Source organism: Sus scrofa, chromosome 1 (assembly GCF_054392235.1).
Source record: "Sus scrofa isolate SSC_HxYL_T2T_F1_AM1 chromosome 1, Sscrofa_HxYL_maternal_Yorkshire_Landrace_v2.0, whole genome shotgun sequence".
Taxonomy (NCBI): Eukaryota; Metazoa; Chordata; class Mammalia; order Artiodactyla; family Suidae; genus Sus; species Sus scrofa.
The window spans coordinates 267,286,433-267,311,742 of NC_139383.1; positions in this window are offsets into that span (position 1 = coordinate 267,286,433).

Consider the following 25,310-nt stretch of genomic DNA (forward strand, 5'->3'; position numbering starts at 1 on the left):
GCTCTTTCTTGACTGGCCTCCAGCCACATCAGTTTGTACACCAAATCCTTTTCCACTTAATGTCCTTCCTACAAATTGGTACTTCTGCTTAAAACACTAGTCTTCCCCCAGTACCTGTGTATGGGCACCTCCCCACATACATCCCCCCCCCCCCACAATACATGTCTTGCATGGCTGAGTCTTTCTTTGTCTTCCAGCCTTTATCTAAACGTGAATTGCTCAGTGAGGCTTTCCTCGACCACCCTGTACAGTTAGCCCTTCAAAAGTCCAGGTTCCTCATCTGCAGATTCACCCAACCTCAGATCAAGTTATTCAAAGAAAAAAAATTCAGGGAAGTTCCAAAAAGCAAAACTTGAATTTGCCACAAATAGACAATTACTTACGTAGCATCTACATTGTATTTGCAACTATTTACATAGCATTTACATCGTATGAAGTATTATAAGCAACCTAGAGATGATTTAAAGTATAAGGGAGGATGTGCGTAGGTTATGTACAAATACTACCACACTTTATATAAGGAATTTGAGTGTCCTCAGAGTTGGCTGTCTCTGGCAGTCCTGGAACCAATCCCCAGCAGATACCCAAGAATGGCTCTATCTACTCCTCTTTACTCAGTATACTTTCCCGTGTCACAATACCCCACCCTTCCTTTCAGTGCAGTTTCCAGTTTGTAACTATATACTTACTTTTATACTTCCTTATTTATCACCCATCTTTCCAACTATATCATGAGCCCCCTAATGGCACATAAACTTCTTTTAACCACCCCTGTACACCTGGTGCTTAGCACAGTATTCAGCATATACTTGGTACTCAGCATATGCTTGTGAAAAGTGCGGGCTTCACCGCACTGTTACAAAACTTGCTACCACTTCCAAGTCTTCCTGCAATCCTGGAAGTTGGAGATGGGCAATGAAAACACTCCTGTTTCACACAGAAAGATGCTGAGCCATAAAGAAATATTAACACCCAACAATGAATCTGTGAAGAAGTGGTTCTATCTCCTAACTTGTACCCTATTATCGGCAACCCCCAGGCCAACTCTCTTTCTCTTTCCAAATGGGAAACAAAGTTAACAAGTGCCTTTAGCATGACTTTGACCAAGGACTTCTCAGGAGACAATTTGAGGGAGCTCAAATGCCCACTTGGGCAAGCAGCCTTCAATCAGAAGCAGGCATGTGCCGTGGGCTATGAAAGGGGAAACCTTCCCTGTGTCACAGCTGAAAGCACCACTCTGGATATTTAAAGCAATCCCTCTTTTAAAAAATTAATGACCTGAAAGGGGAGAGAAGACACTGCCTGTGTAATGCAGAAAGAGGAGCTGGATGACCACAGCCCTGGTCCCTCTCCAGATGATGTCATCATCAGTCTAGATAATAAATTTGTAACAACGTGGCTGAGAGCAATGGGACACAATTTCAGTAGAAGTCAAAGGAGCTGGTGGCAGCAGAATCTAAAGGGAGGAATTTAAAAAATCTGGCTGGCCTTACAGTTTTCTATTCCCTGGGTAATTAGATTATCCAGTGAGCAGAGCAGAAACCACAGTGAGCAGTGGCTCTGGGAGCCTGAATGTCCCCAGCGCATCAGAATAGGCAAGTGGCAAGTGGGCTCTTTGCTCTTGTAAGTCTGCTGAGCATGCTCTTCTAATTTGGAAGAGAAGGAATGAGAGAACAGTTTTTTTCTTTTTTTTTCCAGAAGGCGGCCCCTCACTTAATATCATAAGGCATGATCCCAGAGAAGGTCCCCCCCCCAACACATTTTCCATAGCCAGTTTGGTTTTTTAAACTGTTGTTTTTTGTTACTTCCTCGCATAAACACTTAAATGGTTACCCATTGCTGCTTAGATAGGACTAAGGTCCTTCTGTGAATGGCCTGCCAAGCCCAGTGTGGTCTGATGTTCCCCCACCTCTCCCATCTCTCCTTAAAGACCTATGGCTTCCTTGTGTGCTTTCTGCAGCCACACTGTCTTTCAGTTTTCTTGAACATGACTTACTCCTTTTCATCTCTAAGCCTTCACATTTACTGATCCTTTCATCTGGAATGTCTATCCTCCCTCCCTCACACCTGGTTAAGTCTAATTCACACTTAGCTGTCAAGGTACGGGGTACCAAAGTCTTCTCTTAACCTGTGCCCTCAGCCAAAATCAGGGCACACGCACAAGAGCTTTTCTCATAATTACTTGGCATCCTATCCCACTTAGTAGAAACTTTTCCATTTCTGTGTTAGTTTATATAGGACTAATTCCTTAATTGATGCTAAGATTCAGAGCGGACTGTTCACTTCCTGTCCATTGCTTATTCCCAGAGACTAGGGAATAGCACGTGATCAGGAAACATTTGTCAACTGATGGAAAGAACAGTTATCTTAGGTTTCATGATCCTAAGCAATCAAATTCATGAGTTCATTTCTGGGAAGCTCCGGGAGACACAGAAACCGTACCCCTTAACAAAGATGATGATTTGGATTATGGTAATCACCTACTGTGATGGAGCCCTAATATTAGGAATTGAGCTGAGAGGTTTTCATGCATTTCTCATGCAATTCCCCCCCAAAACTACTGAGAACACTGAGGTTCAGAGAGGTTCAGGGTCTTTCCCGAGGTCGTATAATTTGGATGTAAAGCCAGGTCCACCCAACCCATAATCTGTTTCTTTTATACTTCACCACAGGGCCTCTTCTTCTGACTATTGAGAAGTAGTTTCCTTGCAGCCTGGAAATAAATCAACAATTCCAAAGACATAGACTCTGTGGATGTGGGACAGGGGTGTGATCTGTGGATGAGGGAGGAAAAGTCGTGGAGAAGCATTTCCCAGAAGAAAAGCAGTCCGGTGTGAGTGTGGGCAGGAAAACTTTTTCCCTCCCCGGCTGAGGTGTAAAAATGTTGCTTACTGATGTTTTCTTGACAGTAAAAACTGAGTTATGATGGTGTGTTAATACATAGAAATATTAGAACACAGGGTTTAAGTTGTAAGAAAAAGCAAGATATCTGTCTTGGGAGGATCTTGCCAAAGGACTGATGGAGAAATTTTAACTGCTGTTAAACATCTGGTGAAATTTTCTCCACATCTGCCGCTTTCCCCTACCTACCCCCTTCCCCCACCTCCAGCCTCAGGAAAGCTCTTTCTATGGAAATATCTAAAATTGATAAGAAATCAAGTACTTAAAAAAATCAAATGACAGTCTTCCATTTTTCACTTGTTTATATTCTTCTAAAGCATTTTAAAGAGAACTTCATGAATTTATTTTCTTGATGTTGTAAATGTTTGAAAATTGTACAACTGTGTGAATAAGAAATACATGTGAATGAATTAAGCTTACCACTACACTCTTTTGAGAGAACAGATTTGCTTAGCAAATAAATAACTTTGATATCGTTGGAAAGAATGTTTAAACACCATAAGAGAACAAGCTATTCTCAAGCACTTTACATACCAACCACTGATAAGCTTATTACAAATCACTTGTCTTTATTTATTAAGATACGTCCCTAGAGACACCTACTTGGCAACTCTAGTCTAAATTAATATATCTTCTTTAAAAGATAATCTGCATTTACTTTAAAACTTTGTGTAATTCAAAGCATTGCAGATTCATACCAATAGGTATGTATTAGTCAGAATTAGGAAAACTTCAGAATGTTTATGTAATGCCTTCTATTTGAAAGTCTGTTCAAGGGCCACAGAATCTCAAGGTTCTTTTCCTTTTCTTTCTGTCTCTCTTTTTTTTTTTTTTTCTGTGCCCCAGTTTCTGATGGATGACTCTGCTTACTGTAACTAAATGCTTGGATTCAGAAAAGAAGGTATACAGGGCCAAAACTACATCAACAGCAGGAAGAACAGCAAAAAATGAAGTTGCATGTTGGATCCTAGAATTCAGTGTTTGAGGTTCTACGAAACTGATCAGAATTTAAAAACAATTTATCACAACACAGTGATAAAATGTCTATCATCTGTGTACCACTGTGTAGGTATTGGAGAAGCGGAAGTGTGTTCTAAATTGTCAAGGGCTTACTCTTGTTAAGAAAACGAAATCATGCAATGAATATTGATGTAGATCAGTGGTGACTTTGCTCCCCTCCACTGGAACATCTAGCAATGTCAGGAGAGGTATTTTGGTTATCACACTTGAAACGGGTACTAATGGCATCTAACACTTAGAGGGCAGGAATGCTACAATTGCCAGGACAGCGCCCCGCACCCCCAGTAAAGAGTTATCCAACCAAGAATGTCAGTCGTGCCAAAACTGAGAAACCCTCATATAGATATTGATATCAATTCACTAAAATATGAGATCCTTAAATGTAGAGCTCTTATGGTCATTATCTCTGAATTTCCAGTGCCTGACCAAGAGCCTTGCACGCTTAAGCATGTATGCAATGTTTGGTCTTTATATGAATGAATGAATAAAATGATGATCAGAACTGAGGCATAAAACAGGAGTTCCCTTCATAGCTCAGTGGTAATGAACCTAATATCCATGAGGATGCAGGTTCAATTCCTGGCCTCTCTCAGTTGGTTGGGGATCCAGCATTACCATGAGCTGTGGTGTAGGTCTCAGATGTGGCTTGGAACTTGCATTGCTATGGCTGTGGTGTAGGCCAGCAGCTACATCTCTGATTTGACCCCTAGCCTGGGAACTTCCATATGCCTCGGGTATAGCCCTAAAAAACCAAAAACAAACAAACAAACAAAAAAAAACAAAAAAGAAAACAAAAAAGGTGTGGATGTATAAAACAGACTACTAATCTCCTAGAAAGCTAACTATGTGGGTCAGAATCCTCTTTCCTATAAACGTTATTTTTTTTAGATCTCTACTACTACTGATACTTTCAAAATGACTATCTTTTGTTGGGAGACCACTATTTGACAGACACTTATATCATATGTGTCCATAAATAAAGAAAACTCAGATATACAGCAATTTTCCATATCTCCAGTGAGAAGTAAGAGTATTTGGCCAAATTGAAAATATTAACTTTAATGATAGAGATTAGTTAAATAGCTATTTCTATGGTTTATTCACCTAAACATATTTAAAATTATGTATTATATTAAATAATATATTAATTTAGAAATATTCTTCCATATACCTTTATTTCATAAAACAATTTAATTCAAACTTTTGATGTGACTTTCTTTTTTTTTTAGGGCCACACCCTCAGCATATGGAGGTTCCCAGGCTAGGGGTCGAATATGAGCTGTAGCCTCCGGCCTACACCACAACCACAGCAATGTGGGATCCAGTCCATGTCTGTGACCTACACCACAGCTCATGGCAAAGCCAGATCCCCGACCCACTGAGTGAGGCCAGGGATCCAACCTGCATCCTCGTGGATACTAGTCAGATTCGTTTCCACTGAGCCAGAATGGGAACTCCTGACATGCATTTTTAATATTGTCATTAGATAATCTTTAAAAACTTCTTCCATCTAAATTGTTTAAGATATAATAGTTTTGTAAACCATATATAATTTGTTTACTCATTTTTCCTCTAAGCCAAAAGCACTCATTTCTGCATGCTTATGAAATGTTATTTTTTATTTCTATAGCTAATCATTCAAGATTTTCACAGTAGAACCACTTAATGTATTACTTTTAAAAGTACTGTTTATAGGGCTTCTTTATATGCAAACCTTATAAGACCATCTTCTCTGTCACTCCATTCTCCCACCTGTCTGTCCTCTTCACCCACAATTCACTCCCAGGATGGGGCCCTTAATAAATATTTTTTACATGTAATTGCCTTCTTTTGGTAACCACTTTTGTTAGATGATTTCATAAAGATCCAACCCTAGAACTGATAGAGATAGCTATAGTGTAATATGCCTTCCCCAAACAAAATTTGTTATTCAGAATAGAGTAACTGAGAGACTATTGTAAGCTTTCAAGTGAAAGGTGATTCTGCTTTATGTGGCACAGTTTTGAGGGGAAAAATCTTACCTCTTACTGAGTCATGTAGAGTAGTTCCCTCTCAATCTGTGGAACGTATGATCCAAGACCTCCCAAGGATGCTAGAAACCACAGATAGTATAGAACCTTATATATACTATGTTTTTCCAGCATCACTAGTCCTGCACTATGGGGCCATTAAGTAAAATAAGGGTGACTTGAATACAAGCCCTGTGATACTGCAACAGTTCACCTGATAACTAAGTTGTCTGCTAGGTGACTAACTGGTGGGAGACGCTGGAAAAGGGGGTGATTTCATGCCCTGATAAGGACAGCCTGAGAGGTTTTTTTAAAAGACAGTTGTTTTTATTTTTCACTATTTTTTCATTTTTTAAAAAATTTTTGACATATACTTGATTTACAAAGTTGTATTAATTGCTGCTGTTCAGCAAAGTGATTCAGTTGTACATACACACACACATCCATTTGTTTTCAGATTCTTTTCCTAAATGGGTTATCACAGAATATTAGAGTAGGGTTCCCTGTGCTATACAGCAGGTCCCATTGACCGTCAATTCCACATATATTAGTGTACATATGTCAGTCCCAAACTCCCAATCCATCCTTCCCCCCAAACCTTTCCCCTTTGGAAACCCTTTGTTTTCCAAGTCTAGAGTCTGTTTCTGTTTTGTAAATAAGTTCATTTGTATCATTGTTTTAGATTCCACATATAAGTGATATATTTCCCTGTCTGACTTGACTTAGTGTGATAATATCCACGTCCACCCATGTTGCTGCAAATAGCATTAATTCATTCTTTTTTATGGCCGAGTAGTACTTTATATATTTTTTATATGTATCATATCTTCTTTATTCATTTCTCAGTGGACATTTAGGTTGCTTCCCTGTCTTGACTATTGTAAATAGTGCTGCAATGAACATTGGGGTGCATGTATCTTTTCTAATTATGGTTTTCTCTGGATATATGCCCAGGAGTGAGATGGCTGGTTCATATGGTAGGTCAGTTTTTTCGAGAAATCTCCATACTATTTTCTGTAGTGGTTATGCCAATTTGTATTTCCACCCACAGTGTAGGAGAGTTCCCTTTTCTTCAGCATTTATTTTTAGTAGGCTTTTTGATGATGGACATTCTGAACAGGGTGAGATGATACCTCATTGTAGTTTTGATTTGCATTTATCTAATAATTAGTGATACTGAACATCTTTTCATGTGCTTTTTGGCCATTTGCATGTCTTCTTTGGAGAAATGTCTGTTTAGATCTTCTCACCATTTTTAAATGGGGTTATTTATTTTTTTATTTATTTTTGAGCTTCAGGAGTTGTTTGTATATCTTGTTGGTCACTGCACTTGCAAAGATTTTCTCTAATTCTGTGGGTAGGCTTTTTGTGTTGTTTATGGTTTCCTCTGCTGTGAAGAAACTTTTAAGTTTAGTTAGGTCCCATTTGTTTATTTTTGTTTTTATTTTCGTCATTCTAGGAGGTGGATCTGAAAAGATACTGCCATGATTTTTTGGGTTTTTTTGTTTGTTTGTTTTGTTTTTTTTTTGTTGTTGTTGTTGTTGCTATTTCTTGTTTTGTTTTTGTGTTCTTATTGTTGCTCCCACGGCATATGGAGGTTCCCAGGCTAGGGGTTGAATCAGAGCTGTAGCCACCGGCCTACGCCAGAGCCACAGCAACGCAGGATCCGAGCCGCGTCTGCAACCTACACCACAGCTCACGGCAACGCCGGATCGTTAACCCACTGAGCAAGGGCAGGGACCGAACCCACAACCTCATGGTTCCTAGTCGGATTCGTTAACCACTGCGCCACCATGGGAACTCCCCATGATTTTTGTCATAGAGTTTTCTGGCTGTGTTTTCTTCTAAGAGTTTTTATAGTATCTAGTTTTATATTTAGGTCTTTTAATCCATTATGAGTTTATTTTGTGTATGGTGTTAGAGAATGTTCTAATTGCATTCTTTTTCATGTATCTGTCTAGTTTTCCCAGCACAACTTCTTGAAGAGGCTGTTTTTTCTTCATTGTATATCCTTGCCTCCTTTGTTGTAGATTAATTGCCCATATAAGCATGAGTTTATTTCTTGGTTTTCTATCCTGTGCCATTGCTCTGTCTGTTTTCATTCCAGTACCATACTATTTTGATAACCATAGCCTTGTAATATAGTCTGAAGTCAGGGAGCCTGATTCCTCCAGCTCTTTTTTTTTTTCTCTATCAGGATTTCCTTGACTATTTGGGGTCTTTTGTGTTTCCATATAAATTTTAAAATTTTTGTTCCAGTTCTGTGAAAAATGCCATTGGAAATTTGATAGGGATTGCATTGAATCTGTAGATTGCCTTGGGTAGTATGGTCATCTTAACTATTAATTCTTCCAATCCAAGAACATGATATATTTTCCCATCTGTATGTGTCATCTTTCTTTCATCAGTGTCTTTTTGTTTTCAAAGTATAGGTCTTTTGTCTCTTTAGGTAGGTTTATTCCTAAGTATTTGATTTTATTGATGTGACATGTAGCTTTTTTTTCTTGGTATATCTTTGTCTAGTCTTGGTATGAGGGTGATGGTGGCCTCATAGAATGAGGTTGGGAGGGTCCTTTCTCTGTATGTTTTTTGGAGTAGTTTCAGAAGGAAAGGTTTTTTTCCCAGTGAATTTTATTATATTTATAGTTGTACGACCATCATACAACATAATTTTAGAACATTTCTGCCCAAAATCTCCAGCCCATCCTTCCCCCAAAAGGATAGGTTTTAACTCTTGTCTGAATGTGTGATAGAATTCACCTGTGAAGCCATCTGGTACTGGACTTTTGTTTATTGGAAGTTTTTTAATCACAGTTGAAATTTCAATACTTGTTATTGGTCTGTTCATATTTTCTATTTCTTCCTGAATCAATCTTGGAAGATTGTACCTTCCTAAGAATCTGTCCATTTCTTCTAGGTTGTCGATTTTATTGGCATGTAGTTAACATTAGTAGTTTCTTGTGATCCTTTGTATATCCGTGATATCATTTGTAACTTCTCCTTTTTCTGATTTTATTGATTTGAGCCTTCTCCCCCCCCTTTTTTTTCTTGAGGAGCCTAGCTAAAATTAGATTTTAATTAAATTAGTATTTTCTATTGTTTTAATCTCTATTTCACTTATTTCTACTCTAATATCTCTATGATATCATTCCTTTTTGTTCTTCTTCTTCTTTCTCTAGTTGCTTAGGTTATTTATTTGAGATTTTTCTTGTTCCCTGAGGTAGGCTTGTATTACTGTGGAGTTCCTTTTTAGACCTTATTTTGCTGCATGCCATAGGTTTTGGATTGTTATGTTTTCATTTATCTCTAGGTATTGTTTTTCAGTGATCTATTGGTTGTTTAGTAACATATTGTTTAGTCTCCAACTGGGTTTTTTTTTTTTTTTTGCATTTTTTTTCTTGCAGTTAATTTCTAGTCTCAGTATTGGAAAAGATGCTTGATATTATTTTAGTTTCCCTAAATTTACTGAGGTTTGATTTGTGGCCCAACATGTGATTGATCCTTGAGAATGTTCCATCTATACTTCAGAAAAATGTGTCTCCCTCTCCTTTCAGATGGAAAGTTCTATAAATATAAATTTAGTCCATCTATCCTAATGTGTCATTTAAGGCCTGTGTTTTCTTATTGATTTTCTGTCTGGATGATCTATCCATTGAAGTAAGGGGGGTGTTAAAATCTCCCATTACTATTATGTTACTATTGATTTCTCCTTTTACAGCTCTTAGCATTTGCCTTATGTATTGAAGTGTGCCTGTTCTGGGTACATATATATTTACAATTATTATATCATTTTAATTAATTCTTTGATCATTATATAGTGTCTTTTTCTCTTTTGTAGCTATCTTTAAAGACTGTTTTGTCTGGTATGAGAACAACTATTCCATTTTTCTTTCGATTTACATTTGCATGGAATACCTTTTCCCATCCCTTCACTTTCAGTCTATTTATGTCCCTAGATCTGAAGTAGACAGCAAGATATATATATATATATCTTGTTTTTGTGTACATTTAACCAGTCTCTGTCTTTTGGTTGAAACATTTAATCCATTTACATTTAAGGTAATTATTGATATGTATATTATTATTATTATTTTGTTAATTTTTTTAGATTTGTTTTTTAGGTCTTTTTCCTTCCCTTCCTCTTTTGTTCTCTTCTCTTGTGCTTTGATGACTCTTTAAGGATAGCTTGAGATTTTATCACACTATTCAGAAAGAGCGCAATTTAAAACCTACACATTATTTATCAGGTTTCCCATTTACTATTTCTGAACTTCTGTTGATTGCAGGTAACTAAAACCACAGAAAGTGAACTCTCATATAAGGTAGAACTGCTGTGTATTTCATCTTTTCATTTAATTTTTTTTTTTACAAAGCACCCCAAGGTTTTGGTAGTCATTAAAAGATTTTTTTAAATTTTTTTCTTATCAAGTAGTCTTAATTATAATCAGTTGTTATTTCCCCAATACATTGTTCTTTTTTCCTACTGTACAGCATGGTGACCCAGTTACACATACATGTATACATTCCTTTTTCTCATATTATCATGCTCCATCATAAGTGACTAGTCCTAGTTCCCAGTGCTACACAGCAGGATCTCATTGCTAATCCATTCCAAAGGCAATAGTCTGCATCTATTCACCCCATGCTCCCAATCCATCCCACTCCCTCCCCCTCCCCCTTGGCAACCACAAGTCTATTCTCCAAGTCCATGATTTTCTTTTCTGTGGAGAGGTTCTTTTGTGCCATATATTAGATTCCAGATATGTGATATCATATGGTATTTGTCTTTGTCTCTCTGACTTACTTCACTCAGGATGAGTGTCTAGTTCCATCCATGTTGCTGCAAATGGCATTATTTTGTTCTTTTTTATGGTTGAGCAGTATTCCATTGTGTATGTATACCACATCTTAATCCATTCATCTGTCAATGGACATTTAGGTTGTTTCCATGTCTTGGCTATTGTGAATAGTGCTGCAATGAACATGCGGGTGCATGTGTCTTTTTCAAGGAAACTTTTGTCCAGATATATGCCCATGAGTGGGACTGCTGGGTCATATGGTAGTTCTATGTATAGTTTTCTAAGGTACCTCCATAGTGGTTGTACCAGCTTCCATTCCCACCAACAGTGCAGGAGGGTTCCCCTTTCTCCACACTCCCTCCAGCTTTTGTTATTTGTGGACTGATTAATGATGGCCATTCTGACTGGTGTGAGGTGGTATCTCATGGTAGTTTGATTTGCATTTCTCTAATAATCAGTGATGTTGAGCATTTTTTCATGTGCTTTGTTGGCCATCTGTATATCTTCTTTGGAGAAATGTCAGTTCAGGTCTTTTGCCCATTTTTCTATTGGGTTGTTGGCTTTTTCGCTGTTGGCTTGTATAAGTTGTTTGTATATTTTAGAGATTAATCCCTTGTCAGTTGCATCATTTGAATTCTAATGGCAACCCCAGTCGTCCGGGTTATTTGGATCCCAGCCTCATGAAGCTCAGTGTTGTGGCCATGTAGGCCATAGGAGCTTGAGCACAACCTACAGCCAAATCTCTTAGGCATCAAAGATGAACCTACTTGTCATTTATCTAAAAAGTTTTTACCCATGGAAACCACCTGGGAAGGTGTTGCAGGGGAACGGTAGAAACATAAGCAAAGGAGAAGTAAATTTCCCATGATACTTCTCTCAAGTTTAGTTTCCTTTCCAACTGATGTCCAAGGTACTTGTTAAAATGAATACTTTTTCTCATGTTTTACACTAGACATACATTTAACACTCCTTAGAATTTCAGATTTGTAAGAAAGGTTAATTGAGATCTATGTATTGAATGCCATCAAATCCTATAGTCAAAATTAGGGGAAAATGTTTAAAGTTTTCATTTTAAAACTGAACACAGAAAAATAAACAGAATATTAAAACAAATGCAAGAGATTAAAATAGCACTTTCATCAAAAGCCTTTGAGTAATTTTTTTCCTGATGATAAAACTTTGATATAGCCTTCCTGAATGTGTTTTGAGTTCTAGGGTTTTCCATCAATAAAATTCCTAAACTGCTGTACTGCTCTGAGGTTGAAGAAAATAAAATATTGGAAGTACAGTACACTAGGCCTGTGCACAGAAAATATTCAGTTAGTTCCTCTACCTTTGTTATATTTTCTGTTTACTTCAGTATTCGGGCCTATAGTCATACTTAAGGGAGAGTAGCAGGAGATGAAGTTGAAGAAGTCGTAATGGTTCTATATGGAGAAAAATGTTAACATGAACGTTTTTGTGCACTTCAGCGTCTGCATGAATGTTAGTTATAATTTAAAGAAGATCTTAGAGGTTAACCCCAAAACCATACTTTACAGGCTCAGAGATTAGAAATAACTTTCCTCAGATACTAAGTTTTAAAGCTAAGCAAATCTTATTTCAATGAGATCAGTTGTGCTATGACTTTTTTTAATTATCCAGAAATTCAAGATCTGAGTTACCCAAAAACTTGATTCCAATCATGGGTCTGAAGCTTGATTATGGAGCCTTACCATCTTCAAAAGCCCCCTATACCCACTGGATTCTGGTTCCCAATTCCATGCTGCTTAAACCTGGCCATAGTCAACCAGCAGAAGGGAACACAGCTTCCTTTCTAAACCCCACTACAGATTGGCAAGGTTATTTTATTTGATGAATTTCCAATCTGTTTAAGGCAATGATAACGAAAGGCAAAACAAGACCATTGAATGCTAGCAAAATGTCCTCAGAAGAAGACATCAATTCTTTAAATGCAGTGAAATAAGAGTTGCCACTGGTCTCCAATAATTGAAAGAACACAGTTGCCAGAAAGGGAGAGATTATAATTCCAACATCATTGTGATGCAAGTGGAAGAACAAAGGGCCAGGAAAGAGAAATGGCCTGCCCAAGGTTGCACAGTGCTTGATGACAGAGCAAGAACTAGAAATTCATATCTCTTGGGTCTCTAGTACCTAACTAGATAATAAATATGTAGATACATGCATACATTCATAACCATTCTTTAAGAAGGCACTCTTAGGGCACTCATAATTTCACTTTGACATCTTTGCACAAAGGCTGTTGTAGAGTTATGACCCAAATAGGAAAAAAGTGACATCACTTCTAGGACATCTGCCCCTAGTAGGTAGCATATAAGACCCTTGCCAAGAACACCTCCAATCTCCTTGGACATGCTGGTTCAGCTACTTGCTTGGCTGACATCAGCCTGACTCACAGCTTCAGAAATGGCAAGATGTGCACAGTGAGGAAAGAAACAAATTCATGCTCAAAGCTAGGTCAAGTTTGCCAAAATAATCCTCAAACCCCTTTAGCTAATTGGAAATTGCTGCAGAGGGCCTACCTCTGTTCTACAGCTGAGCAACAAAAATGCCTCCAGTGGAGACTTTACCTCCCAGGGGTGAGCTGAGATCATTTCTGGCAATGTCATACTCCCTGTTTATTTTTAGATCAATACAGTAGAGCTCATTGGTTGACTGCTGGGCACACACGAGTTATTTGGAAGCTACACCTCTGAAAAAAATGGCTTCTAAATAAGTGTTCTTTATTCTGTTTCTGTCTGCATTAATAATAAAAAAAAAGGTTGATTGGGATGTCCACCAAGCTCTGCTTTATTATTTTGTTTATGTAAACATGGGAGTGTGTGCTCCGGTGTGAAGGGACATTTGTAGAATAGAGACTGGCCCTGGAAGATACTTAATTGTCACTTCTTTTTCATTCCTAGATTTATTCAGGTTTCTTTATTAAATAACTATCATGTTTTACCACATGATGTTTTCAGGTACTGTTAACAAAAATAATCAATAGAAGCAATTCCATCATTAAACCAGCAATTATTTACTGAATTCTTTTTATATAGTAGGCATTAGGCTAAATCCTATGGACGTAATGCTAAGTGAAATAGAATCCCAGCAGCAGGTGAGGCTATAATTTGGTGAAGGAGGGTGCTATAGAAAGAAAGAAAGATAATACAATGCATTAAATGATAGAAGAGAAGCCCCATAAAGAGCTAGGTGAGCAGTTAGTTCTGCCCAGGGAGAGTAGAGTAGGATTCCTGGAGCAGAGGATAACTGACCTGGGGTTTCCCTATGGTTAGAAGGAACAAAGGGATAACAAAAGAGTTTTTCAGCCATAGGAACTAGACCTCATCTTCTTTTTCAGGAATATTGAAGCTTCCTGGGAAAAGAGAGTCTGAGAAAGCCCATGAAGATGCCCTAGCTGACCCAAAAAAGAGAACCTCTATGTCTTCAGGTCTCTCAATTCGGGCATTTCTCATGAGTCCAAAATTTACTACTGTAGGAGGGGAAAAAAAATGAAGAAACTCATGTGGGTTTGGAAGGTGTTTTCCCTCTGAATCACTACTCTACAACACCCAAGCAGGACCTCAGGCAGGGGCAGAGTGGGTTTCCCTAGACCTAGCCAAAATAAAGCTTGTTCAAACCTTAAACTTTAAAGGAGAAAAATGAAGACTTTGTGTGTCTGATGCTGGAATAATCAACCTCACCTTTCTAATTTCAGTAGTGGTATTAGTATATAGACCCCAAGAGATTTGGAACAATAACAAAGCTGTTGGAGTACCCAGGGGCAGGATTCTAGAATTAAGAAAGCTGTGAGTTGAGCCCTGGACTGTGATTTCAGAGGCCTTTGTTCTATTATCACCTCTACTACTAACTGTCTGTTCTTGTTAGAATGATATTCCCTTCTCTAGATCTTACTTTTCCCTAGTAAGATGGTTATTGAATTATACCTTCTTGTGCAATTCTTAAATTTAGGGTTCTAAGAGTCTCTTTAGACATGTTTGCATCCTAATGGATCTCTGTAGATTTGGACGGTTCCTTGGAAAACCCAACCAGTTTGGCCAGTTCTTGATGGAACCTGTCTATGCAGGAGACCAGTGAACCCACAACTTCACACATATTGACACCCCCCAGTAACTGAGGTAGAACACATTATTTGCCTCTTTTTTTCCTCCCCTCTCTCTGCCTTTGCTACCCTTCTCTGGAAATATCCTCCCTGGACCCACAGACTTGGGCCATATTATTTATTTATTTATTTATTTTTAATTACTCAAATGAATTGATCACATCTGTAGTTGTATAATGATCATAACAATCTGATTTCACAGGATTTCCATCCCATGACCCAAGCACATCCCCCCACCCCCCCAAACTGTCTCCTTTGAAGACCATAAGTTTTTCAATGTCTGTGAGTCAGCATCTCTTCTGCAAAGAAGTTCAGTCTGTCCTTTTTTCAGATTCCACATGTCAGTGAAAGCATTTGATGTTGGTGTCTCATTGTATGGCTGACTTCACTTAGCATGATAATTTCTAGGTCCATTCATGTTGCAAAAAATGCTGGTATTTTGTTCTTTTTAATGGCTGAGTAATATTCCATTGTGTATATGTACCACCTCTTCTTGATCCACTCCTCTGTCGATGGACAGTTAGGTTGTTTCCATGTCTTGGCTATTGAAAATAGTGCTGTAATGGACATTGGAGTACATGTGTCTTTGTGAGTCATGGTTATCTCTGGCTAGATGCCCAGGGGTGGGATTGCTGGATCCAATGGTAGTTCTATGTTTAGTTTTCTGAGGAATCTCCATACTGCTTTCCACAGTGGTTGCACCAATTTACAATCCCACCAACAGTGTAATAGTGTTCCTTTTTCTCCACACCCTCTCCAGCACTTACTGTTTGTAGACTTTTGGATGATGGCCATTCTGGCTGGTGTAAGGTGGTACCTCAGAGTGGTTTTGATTTTCATCTCTCTAATAATGAGTGATGTTGAACATCTTTTCATGTGTTTCTCAGCCACCTGTATGTCTTCTTTGGAGAACATCTGTTTAGATCTTCTGCCCATTTTTTGATAGGCTTGTTTGTTTTTTTGGCATGGAGCTGCAGAAGGTGTTTATAAATTTTGGAGATTAATCCCTTGTCAGTCGATTCACTTGCAAATATTTTCTCCCATTCTGTGGGTTGTCATTTCATTTTATTTAGGGTTTCCTTTTCTGTGCAGAAACTTTCAAGTTTGATTAGGTCCCATTTGTTTATTTTCATTTTCGTTGTCAATGCTCTGAGAGGTGGATCTGAGAAGATGTTGTTGTGGTTTATATCAGAGAGTGTTTGGCCTATGTTTTCCTCTAAGAGTTTTATAGTATCTGGTCTTATACCTAGGTCTTTAATCCATTTTGAGTTTATTTTTGTGTATGGTGTTAGGGATTGTTCTAATTTCATTCTTTTACAGGTGGCTGTCCAGTTTTCCCAGCACCACTTATTGAACAAGCTGTCCTTTCTCAATTGTATATCCTTGCCTCCTTTATCATAGAGTAGTTGGCTGTAGGTGTGTGGGTTTAATTCTGGGCTTTCTATCCTGTTCCACTGATCTATATTTCTGTCTTTGTGGCAGTACCATGCAGTTTTGATGGTTGTTGCTTTGTAGTATAGTCTTAAGTCTGGGAGCCTGATTCCTCCAGCTCCATTTTTCTTTTTCAGGATGTCTTTGGCTATTCTGTGTATTTTGTGCTTCCAAACAAACTTTACAATATTTTGTTCAAGTTCTATGAAAAATGTCCTTGGTAGTTTGATAGGGATTGTGTTGAATATGTAGATTGCCTTAGGTAGTATAGTCATTTTGATAATATTAACTCTTTCAATCCATGAGTATGGTATATCTTTCCATCTATTTGTGTCATCTTTGATTTCTTTCATCAGTGTCTTATAGTATTCAGAGTACAGGTCTTTTGTCTCTTTAGGTAGGTTTACTCCTAGGTATTTTATTCTTTTGGATGTGATGGTAAATGGGATTGCTTTTGGGCCACATTTTATGACTTAACTTGAGACAGTGGAAGGTGGGCAGAAGTAATAGCTTGTCAGCTACAACTTCTGACCTTAAGAGGTATGACAAATTTGTGCCAGCCTTTTGGAGCTTCTTCCCTCGGCCAGGAGATCAGTATGTCCCAGAGAGCCATTGCTTCTTCAGCCCCGCTCCTAGAATGAAAATTTTCTGGTTAACCTGAGTCTATTCTTAAGCCTAGAGCCCAACAGAGTCCAGTCAAAGCCCAGCCATATGATGATATACAATTGTTGTATATAGTGCAACTGCATTGCATCAACCTATCTAACCATGAGCCCGGAATCTATTTTCATTGTTTTAAGCCACAGAGACTTGGGGATTGTTTGTCATGCAACAGCATTGTCAGCCAAAGAGTGGCTAATAGTGGATCCTCTTTGGATTCAACGTCAAAAATTCCCTGCAGTGCTGTGGAACAGGGCACTGTATTAGTTTCCTATTGTTGCTATAACAAATTACCACAGATGTTAGTGGCTTAAACACCAGTTATCATCTTATAGTTCTAGGTCAGGAGTTTGAAATAAATCTCATGGGGCTAAAATCAAGATGTTAGCAAGACTGCATTCCTTCTGAAGGCTCTAAGAAAGAATCTATGTCCTTGTCTTTTTCTAGCTTCTAGAGGCTGCCCACATTCTTTGAATTATGGCTCCCTTCCTCTGTCTTCAAGGGTAGCAAAGTCCTTGTTACACCACCATCTCTGATTCTCTTTTTCTGCCTCCATCTTCAAGTTGTTAGGACCTTTATGATTATAGTAGATCCATGCAGATAATTCAGGATAATCTTCCGATCTCAGAGCCAGCTGATTAGCTAACTGAATTTCGTCTCCAGTATCAATTCCTATTTGCCATATTACATTTTTTTTGGTCTTTTTAGGGCCCCGCCTACAGCATATGGAGGTGCCCAGGCTAGGGATCGAATTGGAGCTGTAGCTGCCAGCCTATGCCACAGCCACAGCAACACAGCATCTGAGCTGTGTCTGCGACCTACACCACAGCTCATGGCAATGCTGGATCCTTAACCCACTGAGCGAGGCCAGGGTTCGAACCTTTGTCCTCATGGTTACTAGTCAGATTCATTTCCACAGAGCCGCAGCAGGAACTCCATATAATCTAATATATACAGAGTTTCCAGGAATTAGGAGGTGAATGTCTTTGGGGGTGGGTAGGGCATTATTCTGCCTCACACAGGAACCATGGCTAATCCTGTCCTCATAGCAAGACAAAATTAGAAGGGGCATTTTCCTTGAGGCTACTGCTGATTCCTCCAGACTCCATCCTATAAACCAAAAACCAAATGAGGAGAAAACCTATTAACCCATGAACTACCATCAGGCTATAATTTCATGTTTATCCTTGGCTGGAGGCTGAGTATTAAATCGAACAACTGAATCATTTACACGAACAATGACAATATCTTAGAGTCTTTTCTAGGTAGTTTATGGGTTAATAGGTTTTCTCCTCATTTAATTTTTGGTTTATAGGATGGAGTATGGAGGAATCAGCAGTAGCCTCAAGGAAAATGCCCCTTCTAATTTTGTCTTGCTATGAGGACAGGATTAGCCATGGTTCCTGTGTGAGGCAGAATAATGCCCTACCCACCCCCAAAGACATTCACCTCCTAATTCCTGGAAACTCTGTATATATTAGATTATATGGAGTTCCTGCTGCGGCTCTGTGGAAATGAATCTGACTAGTAACCATGAGGACAAAGGTTCGAACCCTGGCCTCGCTCAGTGGGTTAAGGATCCAGCATTGCCATGAGCTGTGGTGTAGGTCGCAGACACAGCTCAGATGCTGTGTTGCTGTGGCTGTGGCATAGGCTGGCAGCTACAGCTCCAATTTGACCCCTAGCCTGGGCACCTCCATATGCTGCAGGTGGGACATATTGTCATTGTTCGTGTAATATATCGTGATATTGTCATTGTTCGTGTAAATGATTCAGTTGTTCGATTTAATACTCTGCCTCCAGCCAAGGATAAACATGGAAGTATAGCCAGATTTATGATAAATTGTGTCTTCACTTTGAGTTGACTAAGAGAGTCTGCACTGAAATGACAAAAGCCAGGGTGAATTATAGTGCTATGTTTCCAATGTGCCTATGATTTATTTGATTACTAATAATATGAATCAGCCTTATTATATGGGACCAAATGTCATTCCATGTTCTAACAGTTTGCAGTCTACAAATCCTTGTCCTCACCACCTGGTCTATGTAGCACTTTCCTTATAGAATGACGGTACAGAAATCATTTCATAGAGGAGAAAAATGGAGGTGCAAAGGAGGAAAGGGACTTACTGGCTTGGTAAACTGGCATCGGAAGGCTAGCTGAGGATCTGAGGCAGAACAGTACCAGCCAGGGCCACAGAAGGTACAGAGGTGCAGAGGCCGGCCTTGGCCTGTAAAGGTACATCTAAACATTGGTGTATCTTTAGGGGGACTGAGTTAAGGAGGAGCGAGGTAATAGATGAGGTCAGAGAGGTAAGCAGGAGTCAGATTGTATGGGTCTTTTTAGGATATGGGGAAAAGTTCATAGTTTATTTTTAGTAAGATGAGAAATCTTGGGAGGTTTTTGAAGAGGGGAGTAACATGATCTGATTTCTGTTTTTTTAATCATGAAGTGTTGATAATTGACTGTGGAGAGGGGGAATGTCCCAAGGAGACTGGTTAGAAGCCTATTACAGGGTCTGTGTGAGTGATGAGGATGGTTTGGACAGCGTGGTGGTGGTAACAGCAGATTCAGGACATAGTTTGAAAGCAATGCAGTTACAGTGTGGATTGAATTGGATGTAGCTTATTAGGGAATGAGAGGAATCAAGAATGACTCTTACAGGAGTTCCCATTGTGGCTCAGCAGGTTAAGAGCCCAACATAGTGTCCACGAGGATGCACAATCAATCCCTGACCTCCCTCAGTGAGTTAAGGGATCCAGCGTTGCCTCAGGCTGTGGCGTAGTTTGCAAATGCAACTCAGATCTGGCATCGCTATGGCTATGGCATAGGCATGCAGCTGCAGTTCTGATTCGGCCCCTAGTCTCAGAACCTCCATTTGCCACACGTGCAGCTTTAAAAGGAAAAAAAAATTTAAAAGATCAAAAAAAAAAAATGACTCCTACATTTTGAGCCTGAGCTCATATGGAAAGTGGTATCGTAGGGAAAATGGAAAACTGTATAGAAACCATAGGAATGGGTTGCAGAGGGAGGCAGTAGGAATCAGAAGTTCAGTTTTGGACATGTGACGTGGGAAATATCCATTAGATATTCAAGTGTGGGTATCATTTATGTAATTAAAGCTTTGAGTCTGAGGGTAATCGGTGGGGTCTCAGTAAGAGAAAAGATGTTGGAATCCTCAGCATATGCATGGCATTGAAGGCCCATAAAATCAGTGGGACCACCCAATGGTGTGAGTATTCTGAAAACAGGGGAGACCTCTTAGACTGAGGCCCAGTCTCCTCAGGTTAGAAGATGACAAGGAAGCTTGTAAGGGATGCTGAGAAAGAGAGACCAGTGGAATAGGAGGAAACCGAGAGAGGGTAGCAATTTGGATACTAACTGGAGAAAGTATTTCAAAGAGGGGGTGGGTGACAGCTGATAGAATAACAAGATGACTGAGAGCCTGTATAATGCACATTAGCATATGAAGGTGCCCTAAAAAAAAAAAAAAAAAAGAAGAAAGAAAAGAAAGACCTCTTTACCTTGATTGTACCCATTTCACAAATTCATTGGCCCCAACCACATTTTTCTTGTTAATATCAGTTACCATACTTGGAACACTCTGTTTATAAAATGACGATGTGGATATAAGGAAAGGAGAAGGACTGATCACTGTGACTGCCGTTCCCAACTTTCTCTTCCCTACCTCTTAAAAGAGATCCAGGGAAATTGTCAAGAATAGCAAGATGGCCTGCCTCCCTTGCGAGTGTGGGTAGCCTTTGGTCTGATGTCAATTAGGCAAGGCCTGGTTTCTTGGGTATGGGAAGACCTCACATATGAAAATAAAGCCACAAGCAAAATCCAAACCACAGCATTCAGAGGTTTTCTTGTCACAAGCCAGGTCTGAACATTGGCAGTCTTACTCCAGAGGACCTGATGTGCTGTGGGCAAGACCTTGCCTGGCCTCAGCACTACCCTCCCTTCCCGGGGTCCCACGTTCCAGCGTTACTTAAAGAGAAGTGTCAGGAAAGATTTTTCTTTTCCAGATCATTGGCAAATGTTTGCTCAGATCTATTTTGGGGGCATTAGCTCAACACTGCTGTCTTTTCTTCCCAGAGAATTAGAAGAGTATTTCAAAACCACATTCGTTTTTCCCTGCCTCCCTCTCTCTCTCTCTCTCTTTATCCTTGTGTTCCCCCTATTTTCTTTCCTTGCTCATCTTTCTGCTCTTCTTTCTTCCTTGACCTACTTGAGTTCAGCATGGATTTTATCTGATGGCATAGAAAAGACTCTTGTGCCCAGGACTTGCTCCACTGCAGAGTTGACCTTTGGCTTTCTTAGCATCTATTTCCATTGCCAACCGGAGCAGCTGCAACTGATGTAGAAACTTTGGTCAACCGACTCACTGCAAAGCTCATGCTTACTGATCATGATCTTTGTTGAGGAAAAAGGGGACGTGGGATGGTCAGTTACTGAAAATATGAGATGAGTGTTTTCCCTGACAATAGCCAGCAAAACATTTTTACTGCATCCACGCAACCAGCATCCTTGTCCCCATTTTATCCTTCAGGACACAGAGGCAGCAGTTCAAGGTGAAGGCACTTGCCCAGGATGAATCAGAAGTGGTCCATCAGCCCAGGCCTTCCTTTCTCTATGGCCCAAGATTTGCACTTGGGCTGACTCAGTAAGAGAGAGAGAAAACAAACAAACAAATAAAAAAACAGTGACTGTCTTCCATGAGGTAGAACAACTTATTTAAGAAAGGTAATTTATTTAAGAACGCAAATTAATACAAGATGCAGTACCTCTACCCTTTTGGTAAAAATCAACTTTAAGCACATCCCAGTGTTTTTTTTTTTTTTTTTTTTGTGTGTGTGTGTGTGTTTTAACCTGAATCCTATCTACTTGGCACTAGACTGGATACTTTGCATGATCCCTGAAAGTCAAACCAATCTTGTCATGTAACAACCTTGTCTTGTCTTATAGGTTTTAAATATATATACTTTTTTCTCTGTCTTCTTTACTTTCTTCCTTTGGTTAAAATTTCCCTCCAGTATACCTCTCAGTGACACAGACTATATTAATGGTCATGCTGGCCATAGACACACATACCCTAGAAGAGTGATCAGTGTTTATGCCCACATTCTTTTTCCCAGATTGGAAAAAGTTATCACTGTTTCAGTTTGACACCTTAAAAAACCATATGTACTGAGAATGGCATACAAAGAACCTGTCTCATCGTCTTAAAACATATCCAATTGTTTTTTCCTATATCTGGGCCAGAAGTCCTCCCTAATTTGGCATCGCAAACTGAACAGGAATGTAGGAGGAAGCTTTTACTTCTCCTAGAAAATATGATCTCCTCCTGTTTTGAATCACCTTCAAAAAATGAGATATTTTGTCCTACAAAGTCGTGTTTCAACTGCAAAATATGGGGATGCTGACATCTGCATGAACTGCAGTAAATACTAGATTCTTTCATCCGGCTTGCTTCTCAGATCCTACTGGCAGCCTCGGTACCGGGCCAGCCCATATTTCAATGCAAGGCAGCTAGCCACTGTTCCTTCCAGGGTCCCTATTCCATCTCACAAAGAAAGGTGGAGGCGATCTCCTCCCACCCACCCCATCTCACAAAGCACAGCCCTTAGTGAATGTATGATCTCCTGGTCTTTCATGCATTCCCTCCTGGCTTCAGAAATGAGGCAAAAGGGGAGTTCTCGTCATGGCTCAGTAGCTAACCAATCCGACTAAGAACCATGAGGTTGCAGGTTCAATCCCTGACCCCACTCAGTGGGTTAAGAACCCGGCATTGCTGTGAGCTGTGGTGTAGGTCACAGACGTGGCTCGGATCTGGCATTGCTGTGGCTCTGGCATAGGCCGGCGGCTATAGCTCTGATTTGACTCCTAGCCTGGGAACCTCCATATGCCACTGTGCGGCCCTAGAAAAGACAGAAAGCCAAAATAAATAAAAAGTAAGTAAGTAAGTAAATAAATAAATAAATAAAAGAAATGAGGCAAATGGATCAAATATGACTGAATGAATCTGAAGTGGAAAAAAAGTGCACTATAAATATCTGTGTATCTATCTCTATCATATATAGGCATATCACATACATCTATATATCTGTAGTCCAAGTTGTTACTAGTATGCTTCTTACAGCATAGCCATTTTTCAAGACATCCACTAGGCATACAGCTAGAGAAGGATGAAAGTCATGGGCTTATTCCTTCAGGAGTCCAATTCATCCTTCTTTAATGGCTGGTACAAAGATTTGTTCCTCTCCCATCAGTTTTGAGCTCTGAAGGGCACTCACATGTTCCACTGCATAATACCGGATATATCAAATTAATTCTCTTCACCAGCTTATCCTCTAAATCTTTAACCAGGCCCTTATGCATATACATTCACTGGTGTAAATGACTTCAAGCAATTTCAGAGCTTGCTCCTTGGAGCTGTAGCTACATTGAAAGGTGATCCAGGCTCTGACCTTACTGCATTCCATAGTGTTAAATAATCAGCTAAATGGTTACAGCCCTTTTTCAAAAAGGTATTCTGCATTCTCTTCTGACCCCCTCCCACTCCATTGCTAGCTTGGAATTTGCCTTCAAACCAATTGCAGGACCCGTGAACAGCAATGGGCAAAAACACGAGATGTGAGCAGCAAGGTCTCCATTGAAGATTGAATGTAAAGGAAATCCAGGAATGCTGTTTCTAAATCCTGCCCTTGTCCTGTTCCCCTAACCTCTACCCCCTCCCTGGAATATGCTCACTTTCACTGTTTTCTAGGAAGCTTTTCCTACCCACACACCACAGCTCTACTTAAGAGCCTCTTTGCTTCCTTACATTATCTTGTGCTTCCCTCTATCAAAAGTAGTCACAACAATAACACTAGTAGCTAACATTGAGTCTTCACTGAGTGCCAGACACTTTTTCTTTTTCTTTTCTTTTCTTTTTTTTTTTTTTTGTCTTTATTGTATTTTCAGGGCCACACTCGCAGCATATGAAGGTTCCCAGGCTAGGGGTCTAATCAGAGCTACAACTGCCAGCCTACACCACAGCCACAGCAACATTGGATCTGAGCCACATCTGTGACCTGCACCACAGCTCACGGCAATGCTGGATCCTTAACCCACTGAGCAAGGCCAGGGATCGAACCCACAACCTCATGGTTCCTAGTCAGATTCGTTTCCACTGTGCCACGATGGGAACTCTTTTTTTTTTTTTCAGACACTTTTCTAAGTGCTTTATAAATATTAGCTTAATCTTTTCACTACCCTATGAGACAGGTATTGTTTTTATCCTAGCTTATGTAGGAGATGACTGAGGCACAGAATGGCTCAGTAATTTGCTCAGGGACATAAAGCTAGTAGTAGGTACATCCAAGACTAGACCCAGGCAGGTAGTCTAAGTCTAAAACAACACTGTTGAGAGTTACTTATGTGCAAATATTAAGTTGTCTATGTGCTTTATCCCATTTCATTCTTCAGTTTATGCAGTAAGAATGGCATAATAGCCCCATTTTACAGATGCAAAAGTTAAATGATTTACTTGAGTCCATATAGTGAGTAAGCTTAAATACAGGATTTAAACTCAGGTTCTCTGTTCTTGAAGTCCAGGCTCTCCATCACTATGCCTTGATTTAGAGTTTTATAGTTGCTTATTTATTTTTTATGAGTTTTTCTTGTGCACAAACTCAGTGTTATTCATTTTTCTGTGCAGCCCCCCCCCCCCAGTACAGTACCTATAATGTGCTACTTTTTGTAAATGTTTGCTATCCTCACCTGACCTGAATGTATTTCGAGGCTAGCCCTGTATATCTGCATCATGGGACAGGAGAGCATGTGTCTCAGCTTTGTCCATGTGTTTGCTCTTTTCTGCCTCTCTGAAAGTTGGTGAACATGTAGCAATCTCCATCCCCACCCATGTGCACCATGAAGATGCTCTGTGTAGTGGAGCTCCATTGTACAAGACAGGACTATTATGGTGTAGTATGGCACAGATATCCTCCCAGATTGGAGGGCAGTTCATTGTGTCATGTCCAAATTGCACCAGGCAGGGACTTAATGGACTCATGGTAGACTTTGGAAGAGCAAAAGCTGTACAGTCAGAAAGTCCCACATTTGAGTCTATTTCTTGGGCAACTTATTCTGGATAAATGACTTAATTTTAGTATGCTTTGATTGCTTATGTGAAAAATGAGGATCCCACAGTGATTAAATGAGATGATATTCATTAAACACTTGACACAGTGCCAGGCACTTAATAAGCACTCAATAAGAGGTAGCAAGTATAATTATTCTGCTAGAACATCTTTGCTTTTCTTCTACTCATTTTGCTTTTCTTCTACTCATTGTACTACTATTTCTTCTACTCATTCTACTAC